This window comes from Dendropsophus ebraccatus, chromosome 15, assembly GCF_027789765.1.
Source record: "Dendropsophus ebraccatus isolate aDenEbr1 chromosome 15, aDenEbr1.pat, whole genome shotgun sequence".
In the NCBI taxonomy this organism is placed as follows: domain Eukaryota; kingdom Metazoa; phylum Chordata; class Amphibia; order Anura; family Hylidae; genus Dendropsophus; species Dendropsophus ebraccatus.
Window position 1 is genome coordinate 16,661,703 of NC_091468.1, and position 27,605 is coordinate 16,689,307.

Genomic DNA, 27,605 nt, shown 5'->3' on the forward strand with positions numbered 1-27,605 from the left:
TGCAAACTTGCAATCTGAGCTCTACTGTTGATCAGTCCCTCTTCCTCTCTTCATAAGGGGGTGACTGTCCTGAAGTTAGGATTCTTGATGTAGGCAAATGTGTTTCCTATTTATCCAGTCACCCAGTCTGGATAAATAGAGCTGCATCCAACTTATGCAGCTACAAGAACTCAAATGACAAGTGTTTGGGTTCCAAGAATGTTGTAGAATCTGAACAGTTTGAGAGGTCCGCTCAATGCTAGCTCTAACCAAAGTAATAGAAAAGGGCTTGTCCAGTTAACTCTATTACAAACCCAGCCAACCCAGGACCAATCAGATGAAGAAATTACTAAGGACGTAATTTTTCCATTATGAAATTTTTCCATTATTTGTCCTTCAGTGCAGAATATTGTGCTGCTGGTTGGGCTGATTTTACACCAACGATGTTGAACATTCTCCACTAAAGGCTTCCACCTGTTGCTTTAAATCAGCCAAGTCATTGGTGAATAAAGTGATGTTCTAACCCTTTCTATAAAGCCAAAGACTTCAAAGTGAGAGGAAGAGATCGAATCTCAGGTAAGCGTTCTCCTAATGAGGTCACTCCAGGGACTCCACCAGCGTTACTAACTTCAAGAAGAAACAGGTGGTTTATGCCAGAGGTGATGTCATGAGAAATACTCGGGTAATGGTTGGAAAGTGAAAAAACAAGACTGCACTGTGCAGATGAATGAGATTATTCACTATTTTGGTGCAAGTAACAAAGACTATGTTCAATCCCTGCAGATGTGCTGCAAATTTGCAAGAATTTACAGTACTAGGCTGGGTTGTAAAAACAACATCCGTCCTTCATTACAACGGCTATCATTTTAAAAAAATAATAGACGTTATATGCGCAATGCCGGCTGTTTTTGTGAAAAACGGCCGTCACTTTTACAGTGTGAACTAGCCCAATACATGTGAAAGGTGTGTTCAAAACTCCATTAAAAAAAACATACTCTTTCTTAAGCAGAAAATCTGCAGATTTGTTTTTCAAAATTTCACTCTTTGCTACGCACAATTTTCAGCACAACCTGCCAAAAAATAAAAGCGCAATTTTGTAGTATAACTCAATGGACGGTAAAATTACTGCGTTAAAGCCACTTATTCCCAATCTCAATGTTTCCCTATGAAACGAGAAGCCGCACGTGGTCTTAAAAAAAATCTAAAAAAAAAAAATTCACATGGGTTTTTCCCAATGGTTGCCAATAGTTTGCACTTTTTTCATTGGGAAATATTATCAATCTTCTTGAGTCACCACAATGGCCCACACTTACTAAAACTAAGTGCACACTTGAACTAGACGATCTTTAAATGTGCAGGATGTATCAGGCTGTTTGATAAATCTGTCGCACTTATAGACCGTCTAGTTTTTTTGGTGCAAAGTTTACACCATCTATTACTTGTCCACCAGAATTTTCAGTGAGATTCAGTATTTTTTTTTTTTTTTTGTACAAAATAGACCACACTCCATTTTTCCATAAACACCGCCGTTTTTCGTACCAGGTGGAAAAGTGTCTAAAATGCATAATCCATATGGAGAAAAGTTGCATGGGCCACTTTTTCAGTCAAAATTCTGGCGGAGACACAATAGTAAATCTGGGCCAATGTCTCTTATGTTGCCACAAACAATGCCCCATTTGTCCACCAGCTTATTACTTATAGGAATTCCCACAGTTTATACGGCATCAATGTATTCTGCCGCTCTGTATAACAACTGTAGTGACTTGCTTTTTCTTGCAATTGTGTGACATTGCAAAACACTGTATATGTAATGTCACAGTTGCAAGAAAAAGTAAGTGAAACCTGTGGAATTACGTAGATTTCTACATGTGGTCTGGTTATCTATGTCTCAATCTAAGCCAAAAAACACACAAACAGTTGTACTTTTTTATCTTTACATTAAGTAAACAACCACAGTGCAGGAAAAAAATTAAGTGAGATTTATCCAATTTTTTGACTCTTCCTTTTTGTAAATGTGTTTCAGTTCATCAATATTCATCTTTTACCTCAAGATAGAACTTACTAATATAGTATTATAACTAACAGTACAGGCTTCTGCATGGTTTTTCATGATCCACCCCCGACAGTAAGTTGTGTAGTTTTCAATGTGGTATTGTCTCCTGCTTGCTGACTCCTCCATCTCAGCCGAGATGTCTCAGGAAGGTTTGATTGATCTTAGCTCTGAGCTTTAGCCCCGCCTCTTTCACATCCTGACTCTGGGTTGGACCTGTGTGGTTTAGGTCTCTGTTTTGTTGCTTCCCCGGATGTTAATGCAGTTCGTTGAGTTCAACTAGAGCGTGCTCGAGTCTGATCCTGATGACTGGTGGCTAAACAAGTTGGATGCAGCCCTGGAAAGTATTGGAAAACATGGATACAGCCATAGGCTGTATTCAGGCTTTTGCGGACTCCCTAGGGCTTCATCCAACTTCTGCAGCCACCGGTAATCAAAAACCGAACAATCGGCCTGGAAAATGATCCTGTTGCACTCATCTCTACTGAATATGTTTGGACCATTGAAGTAAATGGGGCCCATGCCTATCCGTGCACAGATACATATCAGATACATCAGATACGGTTAATATTGGATGTTGTGAGCCTTAACGGGGACAATCTCTGTAGAGTACTGCGGAATATGGTGGCACCATATAAAAAGAATAAAACAAGAAAGGCTCCCAATAGTCTTATCCATAATATAGTATAAAATTATTTAAATATTAAACAGTAAATTGAAGAAATGTCTATGAATACAGAAAGCTTTCTCTGGGGCTTCTTGTCAAAACTGCACTAAGAATGGCCTTCTAGAAGAAGATTATCTTAAGGCTATGTTCACACACAGTACTTTTCAATGAAAACAGCGGCTGTTCTTTTCAGTCTAGACAGCATTGCATTGAAATCATTGCAATGCTGCCCGTTCCATGCACACGCCGCTACGACAACGGCCACTGTTGGGTGCGGCCTTGCAAAAGAATGATCATGTCAATTAAGAACGGCCGTTGTTCCACGCACAGCGGCCGTTAATAATCTTCCATGCACACACGGATGCAGTCTGTTCATCTGGGGTGTGTATGGATATCAATGCTTAATTGATTTCCATGAATGGGTCGTATGGAAATAAATGTTCAGAGCTCTGCCAGCCACAGGAACAGGCAACGGCCGTTGTTATGCAGTGTGTGATCATTGCCTAACGGTGCCAGTATACATAGTATATGGTAAGAACAGAAGATCTGTCTGGATAAAGAAGGGACGTGGGGGGTCTTCTGATTTTACTTAACTATGACCACATCTGTACTTGTGCCACTCCAGACAATGGCGGAGCTGCACCTGAGCGCTCTGAGTGATCAGCACCAATAGGGTAGAACGCCCCCTGTAATACCGGATACTGCTGAGTGCGGTCACACATCGCTTTGTTGTTTTTCCAACTATTATTTTACAATCACATTACAAAAAAAGGGGCTGTCAGCTCTGAGCCTCCTGACCTGCAACCTAATATTCTCCACCAATTCTTCACCTGACCTGGAGGAGCTCAGCGGATATCTGATACCTGGCGTTCCTGCCACTTACATCACTAGATAAAGGCACAGGCACTCACAACACAAAACGCATGACGTAATCTGCCGCCATCTGCACAACACCTTACAATGGACTTTATTTTCAAAGCGCAGATGAGAACAGAACTGGTGTCTGAGATATAAGTGCAAAAGTGCAAGGGTATAAAAAGTAACCATGGGGCCCGACTGCAGAAAGATTACTAGGAACTCATTCCACTATGACTGATAGCAGCAGAGCTAAACAGAATCCTTGTAATGGCCCACATAGTGCAAAGAAATAATGCACACAGTGATGTCACAGTACAGGGATAATACACAGTGATGTCACAGTACAGGGATAATACACAGTGATGTCACAGTACAGGGATAATACACACAGTGATGTCACAGTACAGGGATAATACACACAGTGGTGTCACAGTACAGGGATAATACACACAGTGATGTCACAGTACAGGGATAATACACACAGTGATGTCACAGTACAGGGATAATACACACAGTAATGTCACAGTACAAGGATCATACACAGTGATGTCACAGTACAGGGATAATACACACAGTGATGTCACAGTACAGGGAAAATACACACAGTGATGTCAAAGTACAGGATAATACACAGTGATGTCACAGTACAGGGATAATACACACAGTGATGTCACAGTACAGGGAAAATACACACAGTGATGTCACAGTACAGGGAAAATACACACAGTGATGTCACAGTACAGGATGATACACACAGTGATGTCACAGTACAGGGATAATACACACAGTGATGTCACAGTACAGGGAAAATACACACAGTGATGTCACAGTACAGGATGATACACACAGTGATGTCACAGTACAGGATAATACACAGTGATGTCACAGTGCAGGGATAATACACACAGTGATGTCACAATACAGGGATAATACACACATTGATGTCACAGTACATGGATAATACACACAGTGATGTCACAGTACAGTGATAATACACACAGTGATGTCACAGTACAGGGATAATACACACAGTGATGTCACAGTACAGAGATAATACACACAGTGATGTCACAGTACAGGGATAATACACACAGTGATGTCACAGTACAGGGGGGATAATACACACAGTGATGTCACAGTACAGGGATAATACACACAGTGATGTCACAGGGCAGGGATAATACAAAGTGATGTCATAGTAGAGGGATAATAAACACAGTGATGTCACAGTACAGGGATAATACACACAGTGATGTCACAGTACAGGGATAATACACAGTGATGTCACAGTACAGGGATAATATACACAGTGATGTCACAGTACAGGGATAATACACAGTGATGTCACAGTACAGGGATAATACACACAGTGATGTCACAGTACAGGGATAATACACAGTGATGTCACAGTACAGGGATAATACACACAGTGATGTCACAGTACAGGGATAATACACACAGTGATGTCACAGTACAGGGATAATACACACAGTGATGTTATGGCATGTCATGATGTAGATTGGAAACCTATGAGGAGCCCTTCTTCCCATGTGAGAATATTCTATTCCATACTCTTTTCCACATGGTATGGAATATGAGATCTTCCTCTTCTTGTCCCTGATAAATAATTCTCTTGGGTACCTGAGCGGCTTCTGTTCTCAGCTCATTCCTGTCACTATGTTCTGCACTGTCAGTGGCTTTTGCACAGTATTGCTAATTTAAGCACATTTCCAGCTCTGAAGTGAGTGAAAACTTCTTCCTCTGTCAGTCTTGTCTGGGTCACATCCTAACAATACATCGTAGACCCTTCTGGCAGGTTCCTAGACAGAGCGATCGGTAAATAAAAGAGTTATGAAGCTCGTATCCTGCACACCTGCATCTCTGCAGTGGACACTTGACAATTCGAGGTCCGGCAGTCACGGCCATCTCACCGCCTCCTGATAACCTTTATTGTCATGATAAAAAATAATAGTGCACTTGCTGAGTCCTGTCTCCGTGTGTTCAGTGTTTCCCACGTTTAGATTCCTTTAATTGCCTGTCCTATCTGAACTCATAGATTTGCTTTAGTTATAATGGACGTTCAATGTGTTCTTGAAAAGTGAGCTTTCACGTTTCTGACTTGGAGTCCAAATGTCCTCATGGCCCTCAAAGAAAATAAAGTACACGTGCAGATGTATTCGGGGTCGGCTCCAGGTTTTTGCGGGCCCTTGGGCGACAGAGCTTCAGCAGACCCCTCATCCATCCACTATTCACTATCATCCACACACTATGCACAATTACTTTATATACCACTGACATACACAAACACACTGACTGACAGACACTGATTGACTGACAGACACACTGAAGCACTAACTGACTGACACACAACACTTACAGCTCATTCTTCTCCCTCTTCCTCTCGGGCTCTTCTCCACACTGTAAGGTTGAGAACCTTCAGATCATGTGATCAGGTCCTTCACCCTTTTTTTCTCTCTGTGCAGGTCCTGCTCCATCTCCTGTGTCTTCACCCTACTTAACCCTGAACTACAGTGAGAAGGCTGAACATTAGAACACTGGGCCCCTCTCCTTCTCTGGGCCCCTAGAGGCACTGTGGGCCCTGGCACTTGCCCACGTAAGCCCTGAGCTCATGCTGGGCCTGGATGTAATGGCTGAAGTATAGAGGATTCACTGAACCTCCCCAAGCGATGGTAGTAAGCCGCACCTGGGAGCAAAGTCTAAGGCGACCCCCAGGTCACTACCCTTGGCGTGGCTTGCTAGTGTGTGTAGGTTGTGAGGTGAGGCGCAATACAGAAATGTGAGGGGACCGGCAGGCAGATCAGGGCAGGCGGCAGAGAAGAAAGGCAAAGGACGTAGCAAGGAAATCTGGCACGAAAGGCAAGCAACACTTTCTCTGTTAGGCTTTGAGCACTAAAGATCAAGGCTTACACTGCACAGTACTGTTCTATAATGTCCTCCATGCTGCTTCTTCTTCCTGCTATTGAGATATGGGGGAGCAGGTTGCCTTTTTCTGTGTGTGTGTATGTGTGTGTGTGTGTGTGTGTGTGCAGTGTGTGTGCAGTGTGTGGGAGACATCATAGCAGCTAGTTTCCACCCACTAGCTGATGAACAATAAAAATAAGAAATGAAGTCTGCAGAGGGTAATAGCTTATCATAGGTTATCCTGAAAGGTTACCTGGACTGACACACATTGACTTTGATTTTCCTAAATAGACATCAGTATTTTCCAGTTCAGTCGTGGCAAAGTGTTTGCCAAAATGTTAACATGAACAATTTTTCAATTATCTTAAACTGTTGACATGACACAGGGACATCTTACCATGCTAACGGGAACCTCTAAAGAGAGATGGTCCTACACTAGCAATTGCGACCAGAGGCATTAGCGCGCTGGCCATTTTTTGCTTTTTTTGTGTTATATGTGGGGAGTGTAGCTGCCTCCTGGTGACTTGCACTCCACCCATCTCCTGTGGGGGTTTTAAAAAGAGAGTAGTTGGATTCTTCGTGCTGAGTTTGTAGGCTTAATGTGAGTCCATTGCTAGTGTAGGACCGTCCCTCTGAGGTTTACCTTTTCTTCTTGAGATGGTACACTCTGATCAAATAGGTTTCCAAGAACATCATTCTTAAAATCTGTAGAACAGTGGTATAGAAGTGCAGGCCAATTTTCCCTTTTTTTTATGTCACAGGGACAAGTCAAAGTTTTGATTGGTTGGGATCTCACTGCTGAGACCGCCACCGATCAGGTGAACAATCTGTCCAGGCTCAGGTAAACAACCTCAGTCCAAGCTGCTCCATTTTAAAGGGACTGTACCATCAGGCCTGGGCTGAAGCACTGGAGGCGGGCTGACCCACCCCCAATAGGAGGAAACCCCTGTTCCTCTATGATACAGCTCCATTGATTCTAATGCAGCAGTGTCATAGAGGGGCTGAGGTTTCCTCCCACTGGGGGTGGGTCAGCCCGCCTCCAGCGCTTCAGCCCAGGCCTGATGGTACAGTCCCTTTAAGTCTATAAGTGATGTCCATGCAGTCCTTGCTTTAAGGCTATGTTCACACTACGTATATTGCCGGCCGTAGTGCGAACCGCGAATATACGCACGTAGTTTTGAGGTTGATGCGTATGCTTAAGAGTATACGATATCCGGACGCACAATGCACACTACGTATGAGCCTACGGCCGGATCGTATACGGCGCTGTGAAAAATGAACAAGACCATTGTTTGCGGCCGGAACTGTTCCAACTCACGGCCGTGGATTTCAATGCGGCCCGGTACGGAGTACTTATTTCAGCCAAATTCATGCCCCGCGCGTCCAGCCTTCCCTCCCGACCCCCAGCGGCTTCCGTAGCCAGAAAACCGAAAGCCTGAGGCTTCCGGTTTCCATGGCTACCATCGGGGTTCTGTGATCGTTTCGCAGAGCCCTGATGGACAGCGGACAAAGAATTCTCCCTCTGTTGAGGGAGAATTCTCTGTCTGGAGCCCTATAGATGCTATCTATAGGGTTAACTCTCAGCACCAGAGCGCGGCTCCAGTGCTCAGAGTTGTGGGGGGTGTCCGGCTATCACTTATAGCCGGGACCCGCTGCGGATGACACAGGCGTAGCTCCTGCCCCTGTGTCATCCTGGATCGTTAATTAATGTTGCTGCAGCATCATGCATAGGCTGCAGCTACGTTAATTAACAGTGCAGCTGCAGGAAGAGGTTAATAAAGTATATACCTGTTGACGCTTCACGGTGTGTTTCCTTGTTTCTAGAGATGAGCGAACCGGGTTCGGGTTCGAGTCCATCCGAACCCGAACGTTCGGCATTTGATTAGCGGTGGCTGCTGAACTTGGATACAGCCCTAAGGCTATGTGGAAAACATGGATATAGTCATTGGCTGTATCCATGTTTTCCAGACAACCTTAGAGCTTTATCCAAGTTCAGCAGCCCCAGCTAATCAAATACCGAACGTTCGGGTTCGGATGGACTCGAACCCGAACCCGGTTCGCTCATCTCTACTTGTTTCTCCCTGCTCCCCGCAGCCACCAATGGAACTTTAGAGCCCGTCTCTGAAGTGACAGGCTGCTCAGCCAATCACTGACCTCAGTTGTCCTGTCCCGGACAGTGATTGGCTGAGCACATAGCCAATTATTTTTAGTCAGGACTAGTGATGAGCGAATAGTGAAATATTTGAATATTCAATATTCGTACGAATATCTCCCTGATATTCGACTATTCGATCGAAGTCTATGGGAACAAGTATTCAATTATTGAAAAACATCTATTCGACCACTTGGAGGTTTACCAAGTCCACAATGACACCTCAGTAAAAGGGAAGGGGGATTTGAACGCCTATCAAATATTAATCGAATATTCGGCGTACTATTTGATAATATTCAATACTATCGAATACCTTACTATTCGATCGAATATCTATTCGATCAAACAGTATTCGCTCATCACTAGTCAGGACCAAAAGACATGACCACCTACAGATTGTTTTCATCGGGTGATCGTCACCTTTATTACCCAGTCCAATGTAATGGGGCCCTTCGGAAAACCAAAATGGCAGCACTAAGTGGTGACAAAAAATGCCACAATCTATATTTGTAGATACATTGTAGGCCGGGGTTGGATATTCTTCCGGTTATCATGTGCGGTTGTGTAGTCGTTGCTGAAATTAATTACAGTTAAGTGTGAAAAATTAGCCTGGGGAACTGAAACTCTTGCAGCGTCAGGTTTAGCAGTCAGCAAGCTTCCTATGTGGCTTAGATTTCTTTTTGCAGGTCTACAGGAATATAATCTGCCAGCCTTATGTTAGAACAGTTAGTCTCAATATGTTCTGTGTCCTTAATTTACTTAGGTCTGTCTAGGTTGTTGTCTGTCCCTTCTATCTATACCAAGAGGGGGATGGAGCAGGTACAGACTTGACATTATAAGGGTTTACAGCCAAAGTTTAGGTAGTCATTATGTTATAATATATGTTAGCCTTCATGGTACTAGCTTCAGCACTGACAGCATTCCCCCCACCCCCCGGACAGTGGCTCGTACTGGCTCACACACACATCGGTCTCACTGAGGCCATGGGGCGGTGCATGCTGGGTTAATATGGCCTGTGAGGATGACATAGGAAGAGCTGCATGAGTGAGGAGCTGCACATTGCAGGTGACCGGGCATTCACCAGTTTGTGGGCTGTATGTTAGGTGGTGGTGGTGTTGGGGGGGGCATACAGGATTCATGGGGCCCCGTATAGTTTTTTTGCTGTGGAGTCCCATGAATCCTAGCTAGACCCTGTTCATAATCATTCTGGAGCGGTGATCTGCGCGATCAGCGCCGTAATGACGCTGATCCCATTTGCACTCCATTGCTCTGGGCTCCAGCAATGAATCACAGATCTCATGGTTCAATGCAGCATATATGTATTGCATTAATCTCTATGAGAGTTCAGTGTATTGTACATAGAAGTCCCCCAGGGGGACTTCAAGTTGTAGTCGGAGAGAAAACTTTTTTTTAATATAAAATCCTATACCATGTTAAAAGTCCAAATCACCTACCTTTTCCCCATTTTATAAAAATAAATAAATATACATAATTGTTATCGCCGCATGCAGAATTGCCCAAACTATTAAATTCTGGCATTTCTGATATCACACAGTAAACGACATAGTTGCAGATTTTTGGTTACATCTAATCCAGAAAAATTGTAATAAAACATGATTAAAAAGTCACATAAAAGGTACGGATAAAAAGTACGGATCATGGCACATAAAATGACACCTCGCACAACTCCATATACCAAAAAATAAAAGCATTATAAGGATGGTAATTTAAGGAATATTTCGTTGTTGTTTTTTTTTTTTTCAAGGTTATAAGCAGAAAATAAATTTAAAGTTATAGAAGTTGCCTGTCATTGTAATCACACTGACTTGAGGGAAATAGCTAACGTCAGTTTTACTATAGGGTGAATAAGAAACCCCCCAAAATTAAAATTTCACCCTGCAAATCATAATTTTTCCTTTTCTGGTTTTGCAGCAAATTTTATGGAAAAATTAAGTTTGTCATTGCAAAGTACAATTGGTGTCGCAAAAAATAAGGTCTCATGTGGGTCTTTTAGAGAAAAAATGCAAGCGTTATGGCTTTTGGAACTCGAGGAGGTAAAACAAAAGTGCAAAAATTGACTTTCTTATATTTCCTATCCATTTTGAACCTGCTCTTGGTGTTGGCTCAGAAAAAGGCTACAGCATAAACAGAGGTGGAATTTATGTGAAATCTGTTTTTATTGACATTGAGATTGACACAGCAACATGAATATGAAAACATAGCCTGTAATGTCAAACATTTTACGTTTTGCAGAAACACGTATATGCGACCTGTAGAGGCAACGAAGTAAGTAAAAAATATCATACAAACTGCCTGTATGTTGTATAGGTCAGCGTAATTTGGTAGTATACAAGTATCTAGAATATAAAAGCATAAAAGAGAAAGTAAGGGCCCTATTACACACGTCGATTCGATGGATTATCGCTCTGTGTAATAGAGACAATGATCAGCCGAAGAAACGATCACCGGCTGATCATTTTTTTAGGTTTGGACCTAAAATCATCGGGGGCCGACCGCCAGGGCTGTATGATCAGCTGGTGCTGCCCTAGGCACTAGACCTGAAGACGCCCCATCTTGGGGTGCGGGGGGCGTAATTTTGGCCACATGCGTTTCTCCACATATAGGAACATTGTCTGAATCGCATTTTTCATGTTTTTTAACGGCTTAAAACATAAACAAATTTCCAAATTGAATCAATGATTAGAGCATACTGTGACTTGATAACACCGCCATACCAGGCCTGAACAATTCCACCATTCAGACGGTTGGGCTCAGGAGATGTTAAGATCACGTTCCCATTTGTCTAAAAAAGAAGCTTCTGCTGGACATAGCCGGTGTAAAAGAATCTGTTTTTTTTTTAGACAGACAACATAGAATTGTAGAAGGTGAAGTTACCAGCGTGTCCTGGTCTGTGAGAGAAGACCCTCAGCTTGTGCTTGCAGCATGGCAAGGGGAGATACAGGGTCCCCAACCATGCAGTGCTGCCAAAGAAAATTTGGGGCCCCCCATGCCGGCTGAAAGGCTGGATTTTGCAAAAGTGGAGTCAGAGGGCCAGGAAGACTTGACAATTTATGCTTAACAACCCATTTGTCCCATACGCTCATTGTGTGGGGAACTAATAGTGGGAAACCAGAAAGGTTTGGGCGGTCCTGAGGAGACACCCATGGAAGAAGAAATAAGTCAATCTGGGATAGGGCAATTTTCAGCCCCACCCATCTTTTCTGCGATCTATTTTGAATCCACTCCAGGACTGTGCAAAGAACATTGGAATTTAAAGGGAACCATCCGAAGGTTAGCGTCAGGTAGGGAACTGGGAAGACAACAGACGAGTGCAGCCCTAGACTGGCACCCACCCCAGCTGACCCTACCTACTTGCAACAAACAGGATTAAAGATTACTGCAGACAATTGGTCGACAATCTTTACACTGAAATAAGTGCAACACAAAACAAGACAGGACAAACAAACACAATAGAGAATTGCCAGAGTACGGGGTCAGCAACACACGGGCAGCAAGGGTACAAAATCAGAGTCCAGGAAGCAAAGTCAGGGTACGAAATCCAAAGGTCAAAGTCACAATAACAAACAGTCAGGAGAACGCTAGGTCAAGGCACAAGGCGCTATCACAGGCAAAGGGTAAGTGCCGGGCTGAAACTTATAGTGGACAGAAGGCCAAGTGCTGAGAGCTAACTGGCCAGGTCAGCTGTCAGTCACTCAGCCCAATACATGACACCTGTAGCTGATCGACCGATGATGGTGAAGCCCCATCCTCATTATAATAAAACAAAATAAACTGCAGCAGGCTGGCTGCCAGGAACGCCGTTGGCGTGTCCCCAGCAACCAGCCCTGCTGATCACTAAGGACGCCGTCGGCATCTCCATGTGCCGCGTAAACCCGGAAGTGCAGGGTGGCTGCTAGGGTAGCCGTGTGAGTGGCTCGGTATCTGAGTTAGACTAATCTTTCCTGCTGATAGCCCCCTGATGTGCGCGGGGCGCCAAGGAGGAAGGTATGTGCCTTACCTTCCTGCTGGGCGCTGCTCCCATGCAATTAGTAGTGCACTAGTAGGAGCACTGCCCACCCCCCCACCCCCCACATCGCCGATCTGTTCCACCCACTCCATTCATAATTATTAAAATAAGTGGGCTGACTTAGTGAAATGGGTGCGGGGCTGTGCTCCTAACGGTGCCCCGGTGTCGATTCATCTACTATCTGTGTGGGAATGATAACAAGGAGGAAGGTGAGACACATACCTTCCTCCTCATGCCCCTTGCACATTAGGGGAGCATCAGCAGGTTACATGAGTCTTAATTCCCCTTAAAAAAAAAAAAAAAAAAAAAAGCGCTATATGTAAAATTCACCAAGCATGAGTTTTTTTTTTTTTTTATATATATTTTCTGTTGTGAAGTAGTGATCCCCATCATTATTACCGACAAGTTCTTCATGCCAAGCATGGCTCTGCTTCCTCGGCATATCGGTCATATGGATTTGACTGTTTTCATATGGAAATAGATATTTCCTGAGTAAATAAATAACTATTTTTTTTTCTCTCTTTCATTTGCATTGTTTCCAGGACTTGTAATGTTCTTATGGGAAAGCAGCTGTTTGGATACGTTATTTTGGTAATGTAGTGAATTGTTCTGTTCCCCGCAATGTAAGAGTCTTTCAATACCGTACAGTTAGCAATGAAACATGGTAACCTAGTAAAATGACCTCAAGGTGAAAGGTGAAAATTGAATCTCCTTTATATTCTCCTTTTTTTTTTTCTTGAATGCAGCTGCAGTGAACATAGGCTTTAATTGATAGAATTCAGCTTTGTAACCTAAGACTATGGAGAAAGCATGTAATTCTGGGCTCGGTTTCAGTTGATAACTGTTCAGGCTCAGCTGATGGTCTGGGCAGTAGAATCAAGTCTTTGTAATGATCCAGTTTTCATCAGAGCAGTTCCTTTTTTCATATAGGAAAGGCTATAATCACCACCTATTAAAGGAAAGAGGATGAGAGTTAAAACACACAAAAATAACCCCATAAACATGATAGACCCAACCCTGTCTGTATATGAGGTTTGTTGGCCTAGAAATAGATATAAACAAGTGAAACCACCTGCCTAATAATGATGTTGTGTAGCCAGATGGTCACAAGATGGTTCTACAGCCGTTGCCTTTCCTTGGTCGTAACAGTGGCTCCAAGTGCTCAGATACCCCCAGGACTTTATAGTAGAGTAGTATTGTATGACAAGCAGACCCATGCCTGATATAAGTGATATTGTGTTGTCTACATAAAGTCATAAAATTCAGTTTACCTATTCAGCTTCCACTAGAAAAAAAGCTCACTGCATTGGGATCTTTTATTTCCAGTTGCATTCAGTAAAACATTGGCAGTATACAGCAAACTGTCCCTAATGCAATCTTTTCTCCTGAACTGCTCAGAATGGGGTTTCTGGGTGCTGCATGCTGTGAAATACAGTAGGATGAAACCTATTTATTATGCAGTTCACATGCAGTGTCCCAGAGCGGGTGTCCACTGCTTTATTTCTGTAGCACTTGTAGGTCCCTACTATATGTTCATATGATTGGGATAGGAAGATGTAATTTGCACTCTGACCACTTGGTGTCACTGTCTCCTAGTACACCTCTGGGCACAGCTGAAGCTAAATGTAAGGGTTAACTACTGTTCATTGTATGTTTTATCCTATGATATTTATTGTTTTGTGAGCTGACTGAGAGACCAATCCTTGTCGAGGCCTTATGTCATGTCCCATCGTGTGTTGCCCACAATCCTAGAGCTCCCTAGGGGTATAAGAGCTGAAGTGAAACCAGTTTAGAGTAGATTGCAGATTAGAGATAGTGTGAAAGTAGTGGAGCCAGGTTCCAGAGAGTGAGACAATTAGTTTTTCTATATGAGAAAAGTTCCAGAGCTGGCCATGTCTGGCTAGAAAACCATAGTTGCCAACATTTGAATTTTTTTTCCAGGGACACTTTAGCAAGGGGTGTTGCTTATTGTGGGTGTGGCTTGTCACCCGTCTTTCTTCAGAATTTTACAGTCAGAACAATACAAAGGGAGCATTACACACCCCTGTATCAGGTCCCCTGTATAATATACACCCCACTAACAGGTCCCCTGTATAATATGACCCACTATCAGGTCCCCAGCATATTACACACCCCACTATCAGGTCCCTAGTATATTAAACACTCCACTATCAAGTTCCCAGTATATTATACACCCTACTATCAGGCCCCAGTATATTACACACCCTTCTTTCAGGCCTCAGTATATTATATACCCTACTATCATAGTTTAATCCCCTCCTTCCAGCAGTCTCCAAATAATATAGTCCCCTGCCCAGCAATCCCAATATAGTATAGCCAACCCCCTGTCCAGCATATGATATATCCCCCTGTCCAGCAGCCCCCATTTAATATAGCCCCAAGTCTATAAGTCCCCATATGATATAGTGCCCCCCCAGTATATATATAGTATAGGTCACCCCTATAAAAAAAAAAAAAAACACATACTCACCTGACCAATCACTCCCCAGTAGCTGCTCTATCTTCCTGTCGGCATCTAATCAAAGAGCTTCTGATGCAGGCTGCCTGAAGCACACCCTACACTGGAATTTCTTTTCAGCGCGGAGGCCCCAGCACCAGCCCGTGGCACTCACTCACCCTCGCCCAGCCGCAAGCTCCCCCTGTTCGGTGATCACCAGACTGCATCTAGGGGGCACCGGTAGGGGTCACACGTCCCAGGCTAATCCGTCTAGGACATGTGGCCCCTATCAGTGCCCCCTAGCAGCGGCCGGATGATCACCGGACAGGGGGTAGCTTGCGACTTGGCGAGGGTGAGTGAGTGCTACGGGCTGAGTCTGAACTTCCTGAAGAGAACTTGCAGCCGGGTGATCACTGGACTGCGGGAGCTTGCGGCCAGGCGACAGAGAGGATGAGGTTGGTGGTGCAGGGGCCCACTGTCTGCGATCTGTGCATCACCTGCAGTGGTGGAGGCACGCTGTGCGGTGCTGGTAACGGCGCCAGTGGATCACGCGCCCCTGGCTGTCGGCACTCTGGCTGTGGTAGAAACGGCCCTGTTTATAGCACTCATTAGAAGTGCTTGGCGGCAGAAGCAGGACTTCCCGCGACATACCCAGGACATTGTTTTGCCGGGACTGTCTCCTGAAAAACAGTGCAGTCTCGGCAAAACCAGGACTGTTGGCAACTATAGAAAATACTCAGTGAGGCCACAAAGGAAATAGGGGAAAACTTATTAACCCAGAGGGGCTGACTTATTGTATTCTTTACCCTGCCGGAGTCTGCAGGACTAGAAGGACTATTGTATTCTTTACCCTTGCCAGAGCTAGAATTTCTATGGGGTCACTTACCCGGGAGTGGGCCTACATTCCTGATCGTGTGCCCACAAGACAGCAAAAGGCCGATGCACATGCAGATACTGTTCATCACCACTCACCATAGGTGGTCAGAGCCCCCTTTAGTTGACAACCCAAGTGTTTGGTTTAGGAGCTCCCTGTACTGGAAGGGAGCATGAGTGGGGGAGGGGCATGGTCTGCATAGCGGGGTCTACAGCACTGTACTCAGGAAGTCTCCCTCACCTTCCAAATCATAGCAGATCCACTTCCGGCTGAGGCTTACATCAGGGGACAGGACGGTGGAGGTAATCTCTCCATAGCTGTAACCCCTCTCTAACCGGACAGAGAGCGCTGCATGTATGTGCCCACATCTGCCCTGCTCATTCCTTCCTGCTCCCTGCAGTCTCTGTCAGTCCTGATTGGTCCATACTGAACACAAACCCCTTCCCCACTGCTGTCATGTGACCACACAGACCTCTGACAGCAGCCCTGCTTCTCTATTCTAGCCTGCTGTACTACGCTACTGCATTATGGGGATCTGCAGCTCCATCCTGTATCTACAAACTGCTGCTGTTTTTCAGGTTGATGCACTTACTGTACATTATACGCCACATGCTGATTGCTATACTGTACAGTAACATAATATACTACAGTAACCTATATTATACTACAGTAACATATTCAGCTGTGTATAAATGTTTGTTTCATTTGTTTTACATGTTATTCAGAATATAAAATAATTATTTTTTGGGGTGTGGAACCAAATTTGCTTTGGTGTAAGAGTGGATTTGGATTACAAGCACGGTGCCGGAACCAATTATGCTCCTAATCCAAGGCACCACTGTACTTGCATATTTAGATCATTAACCCCTTAAGGACAGAGCCTGAAATGGCCTTAATGACAGAGACAAATTTTATGAATATGACCTGTGTCACTTTAGTCATTAATAACTTCGGGATGCTTTTACCTATCCGGCTGATTCTGAGATTGTTTTCTTGTGACATATTGTACTTTACATTTCTGGTAAATTGGAGTCGATACTCATAACAAATCTTTATGAAAAAATCCCAAATAATGTGAAAAAATGCATTTTTCCAACTTTGAAACTTTTTTGCGTATACAGAAAGTGGTTATACCACATAAATTATATATTAAATAGCATTAGCAACATGTCTACTTTATGTTGGCGGCATTTATTAAACTATCTTTCATTTTTTTTAGACAATAGAAAGCTTAAAACATTAGCAGCAAATTTCCAAATTTTCAGTAAAATTTCAAAATCAGATATTTTTAGGGACCTGTTCAGGTTTAAAGTGTATTTGAGGGGCCTGTATGTTAGAAAGCCCCACAAAGCACCCCATTTCAGAAACTGCACCCCCCAAACTCAGCAAAAGCACATCCAGAAAGTTTTTTAACCCTTTAGGGGAGTCACAGAAATAAAAGCTAAGTGTGTAAGGAATTTGAAAATTTTAATTTTCTGTGCAGAGATTTTATTGTAATCCAATATTTTTCATAATTATAAACCTATTACCAGAGAAATGCACCCCAATAATTATTGTCCCGTTTCTGCAGTTTATAGAAATACCCCAAATGTGGCCCTATTTCGCTATTTGACGCAACCACAAGCCTCAGATATAAGGGAGCGCCTAGTGAATTTCAACGCCTCCGTTATATTTGGTCATTTCTGACTGTACCACTTCAGGTTGGCAGAGGCTCTGGGGTGCCAAAACCTAAAAAACACCCCTAAAGGGACACCATTTAGAAAACTACACCCCTCAAGGAATGTAACAAGGGGTGCGGTGAGCATCTGGACCCCATAGGTGCTTCACAGATTTTCCGAACAATATGGCGTGAAAATTTTTTTTTTTTTTTTTTTTTTACACTAAAACGTTGTTCTAGCCTTCAATTTTTCATTTTCTTAAAGGGATAAGAGGCAAAAAAAGACACAAAATGTGTAGCGCAGTTTCTCCCGAGTACGGAAATACCCCACATGTGGCGATAAAGTGCCAAGGGGGCGCAGGACGAGCCTCCAAAGGGAAGGAGCGCCAATTGGCTTTTGGAAGCTGAATTTCACTGAAAAGGATTTCAAGCGCCATGTCGCATTTACAGAGCCCTCGTGCTGCCAAGACACTGGAAACCCCCACAAGTGACCCCATTCTGGAAACTACACCCCTCAAGGAATCTAACAAGGGGGGCAGTGAGCATATGGACCCGACTGGTGACGGGCACAAATGTGGAACAATGTGACGTAAAAGTAAAAAATTTCAGTTTTTCACTTTCATGGCACAAATGTGCCCGTCATCAAGGGGTCCATATCCTCACTGCACCCCTTGTTAGATTCCTTGAGGGGTGCATTTTCCAGAATGGGGTCACTTGTGGGGGGTTTCCAGTGTTTTGGCAGCACGAGGGCTCTGTAAATGCGACATGGCTTTCATCATCCATTCTAGCCAAATCCAACCTCCAAAATCCAAATGGCGCTCCTTCCCTTGGGAGGCTTGCCCTGCGCCCACATGGCGCTTTATGTCCACATGTGGGGTATTTACGGACTCGGGGGAAATTGCTCTACACATTTTGTTTTTTTTTCCTCTTTTAACCCCTTGTGAAAATGATAAATTCAAGGCTAAACCAACATTATAGTGTAAAAAATGTAATATTTCATTTTCACGCCACATTGTTCCACATTTGTGCCCGTCACCAGTGGGGTCCATATGCTCACTACACCCCTTGTTACATTCCCTGAGGGGTGCAGTTTCCATAATGGGGTCACTTGTGGGGGGTTTCAACTGTCTTGGCAACACAGGGGCCTTTTGAATGCAACATGGCCCCTCGAAATCCATTCCATCCAAATCCAGCCTTCAAAAAAGAAATGGCGCTCCATCCCTTCGGAGGCTTACCCTGCACCCGAATGGCGCTTTATGTACACATGTGGGGTATTTCCGTACTCAGGGGAAATTGCGCTACACATTAAATGTTTTTTTTTTAGCTTTTAACCCCTTGTGAAAATGAAAAAATCATGACAAGATTAATGATTTAGAGTAAAAATTTTACAAAAATTACACTAAATGTTGGTCTAGCCTTGATTTTTTTCCATTTCCACAAGGGGTTAAAAAAGAAAATGAACACAAAACGTGTAGGGTAATTTTCCCTGAGTACGAAAATACCCCACATGTGGGTATAATGTGCCATATGGGCACAGGGCAAGCCACCAAAGGGACAGAGCGCCATTTAGAGGCTGGAATGGAGGATAGAGGCCATGTCGCAATTACAAAGCTCCTGTGCTGCCAGGACAGTAGAAACGCCCGACAAGTGACCCCATTCTGGGAACTACACCCTATAAGGAATCTAACAAGGGGTGCAGTGAGGATATGGACCCCACTGGTGACGGGCACTTACGTAGAACATGTGCCGAGAAAATAAAAAATACAATTTTTTTCATTTTTACGTCCCAAATGTGGCCGTCACCAGGGGTCCATATCCCCGCTGCCCTTCTTGTTAGATTCCTTATCGGGTGTAGTTTCCAGAATGGGGTCACTTGTGGGGGGTTTCTACTGTCCTGGCCGCACAGAGGCTCTGTAATTGCATCATGGCATCCTCTAATGGGAATGGCAGCCATACCTACTTAGCTGGGGAAAAGGGACAATTCTAATTTATTTGGGGGTATTAGGCCAATTATTAGTTTATAAGGTTGGAAATGACAGGTGTCCATCAAATTCAACCTGTGTTGATCCAGAGGAAGGCAAAAACCCCTCGTAAGGCAGACGACAGTAGCCTCATCACAGGGGAAAATTCCTTCCCGACTCCATAATGGCGATCAGAATAATCCCTGGACCAATGTGACCCCTGAAATAGGAATAAGGGACAGAATTTAGATAATGTAGAACCCCAGTGACGTGTGGTGCGCCTTGGAGCGATCCTGTATGCAGAGGCCGGGGTGATCAGGACAGGTGTCACACTGGAAAATGTTGTCCTTCCTGATCCCCCTGTTACCCCACACTCTGCACTTCTTCTGGGGTCTCCCGTTCTCCAGTGTGGGGGACGTCACCTGGAAAATGTTGTCCTGGTGCGATACGGGGTCCCTCATATCCAGAAGCGCTGGGTCCGCTCCATGGCTGCTAAATATTAGGGCGCTATTACTACTTCTGATATGTTCGGATCGTGCCGCAAGCTACAGGGCAGCGAGGGACCGGAAGAGGGGGTGCTGGTATAAAAGTTATCCCCGTACAGGTGGTAACCTTTATCCAGCAGTGGGAAGATCAGTTCCCGGACGATCTTCCCACTTGTTCCGAGGATGGGGGGGGGGGAGGGGGCATCTGGGGGCTGGATTCGGGTGTCCCTTCCTACATACACTCTAAGGGTACGTGCACACTGCGGAATCGCGACAGATAACCCTTCGTGCATTCCGCAGTTGGCACCCGCCGGCGCAGTGATGCAGGCGCACGTCTCCGTCCGTGTCATAGACTCCATTCTATGCACGGGCGGATTCCGCTCTCCGTCCAACGTGTTCATTCTTTGGACGGACGATGGAATCCGCCCATGCATAACATGGAGTCTATGACACGGGTGGAGACATGCGCCCGCATCAGTCCGCCGGCGGGTGCCAGCTGCAGAATGCACGAAGGGTTATCCTTCGCCATTCCACAGTGAGCACGTACCCTAAATCTGTAAGTGTACCCTGAGGTACGCTCACACAGTTTGTAGAATTTCACACCATACCGCCATCTCTTATTGGGACGGTACTGGCGGAAAAGACGTGTCTGGGGGGCAGCGTACGCTAAGCTACCCCCAGACACGTCACTGGATGATGAGGAGGATGAGGATGAATGGAGGAAAGAAGGACCCCCTCATTCATCCTCACTGGCTGTTTCGATGTCGGAGGCAATAATAACGTATGCGTCCGACACCGAAAACACCCTAGGGGCCATCTTTATACGGGGACTAGTATATGGGGTATGTAGTGGTGTAGTGTCAAACTTTATTCAATGTAGTGTGGTGTAATGTAGTGTTTTTTTACGTGTTTTTTTACAGTAAGTATAAAAAAAAAACCTACGCCAACAAAGGAGTTGCTGATAAATGCCGCACTTATGTGCGGCACTTATCAGCAGACCGTGGCAGTAGAATATAGAAAAAAAACACCCTACGCCAAAAAGGAGGAGTTGCTGATTAGCAGCGCACTTTCGTGCGATGCTGATCAACACTCAGCGGCGATAGGGTGTGGAAAATAGAAAAAAAAAAATTTGAAAAAAAAAAAAAAAACTTTTTCTATATTCTGAACATCCCTGTAGCTGCTGATAAGTGTATTACACATATCAGCCGCTAGAGGGCAGCAGAGCGCAAATTCCGGAAAATGACGAGGCTGGAGCCGAAAATAGCCGAGAGAAGCCGAACGTGACGTCACGGAGGAAGCCGAAGCCCCGAACGAAGACGAGGACGCCGCGAACCCGGAAGACGCCGATCAGGAGCCCGGGACAGGTGAGTAATGTACAAATACCTGCTCTGGACCCCTCGGCTACCTAGCAGAGGGGTCCAGGGCAGGTATTTACTATATTGTGGGACTCTGATCGCCGTGCCACCGGCCCGATCGCCGTGAACGGCCGGCCGGCCGTTCACGGCGATCGGGCCGGTGGCACGGTGACCACCATTACTTTTTACAGTAATGGCGGTCGGTGCAGTCCTCGGACAGCACCGACCGCCATTTTTTTCCAGGTCATCGGGTTACCGATGACCCGGAAAGGTTCCGATCGCCGCTATTGGCTGATCTGAATTGATCAGCCTATAGCGGCGATCGTAAGCACGGGGGGTGTTAACCACCCCCCGTGCCGTGAAGCTAAGATGGCCTGCTATAATGTATAGCAGGCCATCTTCCCCGACCGCTGTGTGTGAACACACAGCGATCGGGGAAACATCGGGCGTACCTATACGCCCGTTTGCGTTAAAGCCCAGGCAACGGGGGCGTATGGGTACGCCCGATGTCGTTAAGGGGTTAATGAACAACAATGTAAATACCACTATAAAAAGTTTTAATGTGGGGTTGTCCAGGACTTTTCCATAAACTTGCATTGCACTGACCTCTGTGGGTGTTGTCTATTCATTTTACATTTTCATTATTTATTTCTAGCTCCTCTTGTGTTCTCAGGCTCAGTCACATGACCACCCTGCTTGTGATTTCTTTACTTCCTGTGATATCAAATTTAATATCTGTTTCCTGTTCTTTCATCAGGTCATCAGGTGGTTGGGGCAGGTGTCCCTCCTATTGGCTGGCTGAAATTCAACATTGATGTTAGCCCTGCCCATGTGGGCGGAACTGATAGTGGAGCTCAGTAGAAGCTTCAGCTAAAAGGGCAGCCTGACATGGAGGAGAGCAGGAGCTGATAGGTGCTTGGTGGGTAACACAGGGGTTAGCCTTGTTGCCTTACAGTGTTGAACTCCAACAATGTAGTTATGAACCCCCTTGGAAGTCTGTGCAAGGCTAATTGATTGAAAAGTTCCGGACAACCCCTTTAAGTAACGTAATAAAAGTATATAAAATGAAAAAAAAAAAAGAGCGTAAGGCAGTGTGCCCAAAATGTGATACCCCAAAAATGATCTATTTCATGGTATATGGCATTGTCCTCGTTTGGAGGCCTTCTGGAGGGACGTGTCAGACCTCCTTAAAAAAGTCACCACTTTTGCCTCCCCGTTAACACCACTTGAAGCCCTGTTCCACATAGGGTTAATCCCGGAGGGTTCGGAAGAGACTTACACTTACCTACCTGCACTAGCTCACCCCATACTGACTGTCGCAAAGCACTGTATCTTACAAGAATGGATCGGCCCTACCTTACCCACACTAGAACGTGTCATGACTAAACTACAGCACTTGTTCTATATAGAACGCCGGCTGGCCCTACGAAGTAAGGAAAAGCTAACTGCTCCCTACTCCGTAAATGGAATCGATTTCTTATTGCATATTTTTCTGTATCTGAACTGCAACATATAGTACAACCATTCCCACAATCTACCTGGTATCTAACTAAAGATCTAAAGGGAACCTTAGGGGTTCTCAAATATATAAGACCTACCTGTATCCCTAATCCCAACAGTCACTCCTACCCCCTCCCCCCCCCAGTAAAATAATTGCATATCAACCACCCATTGTAGATGACCAGTTTATGATACGTATAAACTAAACTAAATTAAATTGTATCACCCCCTATTGTGAACCACTGGATGATGTCTCCAATGTCATCCCTTGCCGCCTCCCCTTGTGTCTGAGTCGCGAGGTGCTGGGTGTTAGTGTTTTGTTTGTCTTGTCTGTCTCTCACCCTTTTTCCTCTTTCATTCTTTTCTTTCTTCTCCTGTTTCATTTCTTGTTTCCCCATTTACGTGGGTTGATTTTGCTGCAGAGATACTTCTCTAATTGTAACTTCAGAATGCCCCTCTCTTGCCGCATCCTGAGCAGTCTTGCAGCATGATACTCTACCATCTCAAGATTTATTTCTTGTAAACCACATGTTATACTTTTATTTTCTCTCTGCTGAGACTTACCTGTGCATATCTCTGTATATTTTACTTATGACCACCTGTCCTGCTGTCTACGTTCCCTTATTATTGGAATATACTATTATTAAAATAATAAAAAAAATAAATTAAATAAATAAATTAAAAAAAAAATAATGTGATGGGTCCCTTACGCTCTTCTCACAGTGGTCCGTAGTGGATATTGACCCACCCAGACTGTCGGTACCGCCACCCACAGAAAGGGGAAAATAAACCAAGGAGTGTGTAGCCGGTATGTGTAGGTGCTGGTGCAATGATCACTGAGTCCTGGTAAAATAAATAAAATGGCTTTACTAATAGTCTCTTGCAATACAGGATAGCTTGGCAATAGATGACTTCTGTGTTACAGGCGTCAACAGGAGTTCACTGAATCTGTGCTGGGAGATATTTTAACTGCTGAGGTAGAGTAGCAGTGCTGGTGTAGCTTAGTATTGAAGAGAGTAGAGGAGTTTATCGGGAAAGCCCCAACCCAGGGTAGTAATGTGCTCTGCCGCAACTTGAGAGATACTTGAGAGCAGAGAAGAATACTTGTGCACGTGTTTCACTAACCACCTTCTGACCAGCAGTGTTGGGGTAACCGTCCTGCTAGGGTGACACAAGCACAGACTAAGTTACCTGGGGAAAGCTAAGTGTCAGAGGGTGTCCCGGTTTTACCTGCGCTGCAAGGAAGAGTACGTAGACCTTGGTTGCGGTTGCTTTGCTCTATCGGGGTCAGCTCCTCTGTCTTAGGATACTGCTCTGCACCTTTAAGAGAGGTTCACGGTTTGGGCTGGGGTGATCTCTGACTTGTCCTCTTGTAAGGGTTTACCACTGCATAGTGTCTGTAGTTATAGTGTTAGAAATAAGACTCTGGGTTCTCCATTCACGTGTGTCTCTGGCTACTAACACAGCTGGTCTGTCCTGGACAGGGAACTAGTCAGAGGCAGGCCCTGGCTAAGTTCAGCAGGGATCCCTGTTCTGTGTGTGTCCTACTCTTCGGAGAATCAGAGGGAAACTGACGCTACACTTCCTCTCCTGAAGTGACTACTTCCTACAGGGTATGTAAAGGTCCCTGTGAGTGGTGGAGAAGAGAGTGAGCAGAGAAAGGAGACTACAGATAGGTAGAGGAGAAAGAAGTATCTACACTGGTCCACAGAATCGCATAATATAAAGAAACAATAAGCCTTTAGTGACTACAGTGAATACATATATAGGTAAACGTACGTATACATATATATGTTTATACATAGAACGCTGACATCTAGTGGTGAAACTCACAAACACCTTCATCACCACCTTAAGTTTGAGTACTAGGCTTTTGCGACAGGTGCCATATAAGGAACAACCTTGGTGGGACACCACACAGGAGAGGTTTTCTAAGGGGATTTGCTGCTGCTCTGGACAGTTCCTGACCATTTCCTGCTGAACATGCAGCAGCTTATAAGTATGGGAAGACTTGAGATTTTTAAATAGAGGTAAATTACAAATCTATATCAATTTCTGAAACCAGTTGATTTGAAAGAAAAATATTTTCGCTGGAGTCCCCCTTTAATGTGACGTTAAGATAAGGAATAAATAAAAATGATTATGTCTTGTTGTGTGCCCCTAAAGGTTGAATTAATATTGTTTGGCCATCAAGGAGTTAAAAAGTGTTATTTTAAAGGAAAATCAGGCTGGAATAGCATTAGCCTGTATTGCGTGTAAGAGCGATTAATGAAACAGACACCCCGAGTGATGTGTGTGAGTGTCAGTGGCAGTCTATGAATTATGAAGTGTGAATTTGCTGAGCTTAGCAGTGACGGAAAGGCAGATAGCTGCAGATTCCATCTGTACACACTGCTTTCTTCAAGTTGCTGGGGAACCTTCTATGAAAGGACACTGAGGAACACAAACATCGAGACTGAATGGAAACCTCGATGAAAAAACTTGTTCAGAGTCATAAGGACATCATTCTCCGTGAGAAGGTCAAATCTACATACAGGGGTCCTTCGGTTTACAGAAATATTGGCATCGTTTGGTGAGGTGGCAGCGGACAGGATGGCAGCCGTATTTGTTGTCATCACTGAATTATGTAGCTTCATAGTGGGACATAGTTAATAAAGTTGAAAGACAAGAGTCCATCAATGTCAACCCTACTGTGTTGATCCAGAGGAAGGCAAAAACCCCTATGAGGCAGATGACAATTACCCCATCACAGAGAGAAAATTCCTTCTCAACTCCAATGGCAATCAGAATAATCCCTGGATCAACGTATCACCAGAAATCGACTGGCCATAACTTGTAATGTTCAATTTTTCAGGAAACGAATCCAGGCCTCTCCTGAATGCATCTAATAAATCAGCAATGAAAACATCATGTGGCAGAGAGTTTCACAGTCTTACCGCTCGTACAGTAAAGAATCCGCATCTGTGCTGGTGGTGAAACTGTCTTTCCTGCCCCCTTGTCATGGTTACAGGCCTAGGAGTAAAAAGACCACTACAAAGATCTTTGTACTGTTCATTCATATATTTGTACATTGTGATCAGATCGCCCCTAAGGGTATGGTTACACTGAGTAAAAGCAGTGGAACTCCCACCTGCCTTAGTGTGTCAGTGGGATGCCGCGCACACCTCTGCTCTCTGCTCAAAGAATTGACATGGGGGAAATTTGATTACAAGTACTAACTTACCTCTCCCCATTCCCATCTCTATCTATTATCTATCTATCTATCTATCTATCTATCTATCTATCTATCTATCTATCTATCTATCTATCTATCTTCTTTCTCTCATATATCTCCCTTGCAGCGGCGCAGCTACCATAGAGGCAGGGTAGTCAGTTGCTATGGGGCCCATGCAGGGGGGGCCCAGAGGAGAAGGTAAGAGTGTGTGTGTCCTTCTGCTTAAACCCCTTATGCACTGCAGTGTGTAGGTGACCCAATGAATACTTACATGCTGCAACCAGGGCCGTATTAACAGCTGCTGCTGCCCTAGGCACTAAACCTGAAGACGCCCCCATCTTGCGGAGCGTGGGGGAACGTGGTTTCGGCCACATGCATCTCTCTACATGTAGAAACATTATCTTAATCGCATTTTCATGGTTTTTAACTGCTTAAAACATACATTTCCACATTAAATCAATGATTAGATCCATCTGCATATTGTCTGAAGTTATTCTCACCACAGGATTGGTAGGTAATAGCTCCAGACGTCAAAGCCAAAACAGACCTGAACAACACTGCCACACCAGACCTGATCCTACCTCCTTCCTTACCCCCTTAAAAAGACAGCAGATTTACTGGTAAGTCTGAACAGGAGGTGTAAGATTAAACAAATAAAAAAAAAAAAAAAAGTTGTTTCCTTCCCCCTGCTCCCTGGTGCTGCCCCCTGCAAGGTGCTGCCCTAGGCACTGGACCACGGGTGCCTAGTGGTAAATACGGCCCTGGCTGCAACACAAAACAAGGGTTGTCAAGCAGAAGACAGAGATCTCTGCTTTACTGCTCTGATAACCCCGACCTCTGATCTCTAACCTCTGTTCTCCAGCTGCTGGTTAGAAAAGGAAAATGTGCAAAGCTCCGTGCGGAGGTCAGGGGTTATCAGTGGACAAGCAGTAAAGCAAAGATATCTTTGTCTTCTGAACTTTGGGTCACTTACACACTGCAGTTAAGCAGAAGGTAGTCTGCTCCTGCACCTATGTATTTAAGCAGAAGGGCTCTTAATGGGCCCTTATAGGTAAAAACAGTGAACTGACAGAGCAAACAGCCATTGACTCTCTGCTCTGCCAGTCACTCTTGTGGCTGCAGCCAGGATTCTGACACAATAGTTTTATTTTTTGGCCACATCACAGAGCATACACTATATATATGTGTAGTGCTTTGTGTTCTGCACACGGGAGGGGCCCTTACATTTTTTTGCTATGGGGCCCCGTGAATCCTAGCTACGCCCATGCTCCCTTAAATGTCTCATATTTTTATCCCAATGGGTCAGTGTAAATAAGCACTATATATATATATATATATATATATATATATATATATATATATATATATATATATATATATATATATCTCTTAGGCTGCAGAAATAATATATGTACATTTCATTGTATGTCTTCCTGTATATACTGT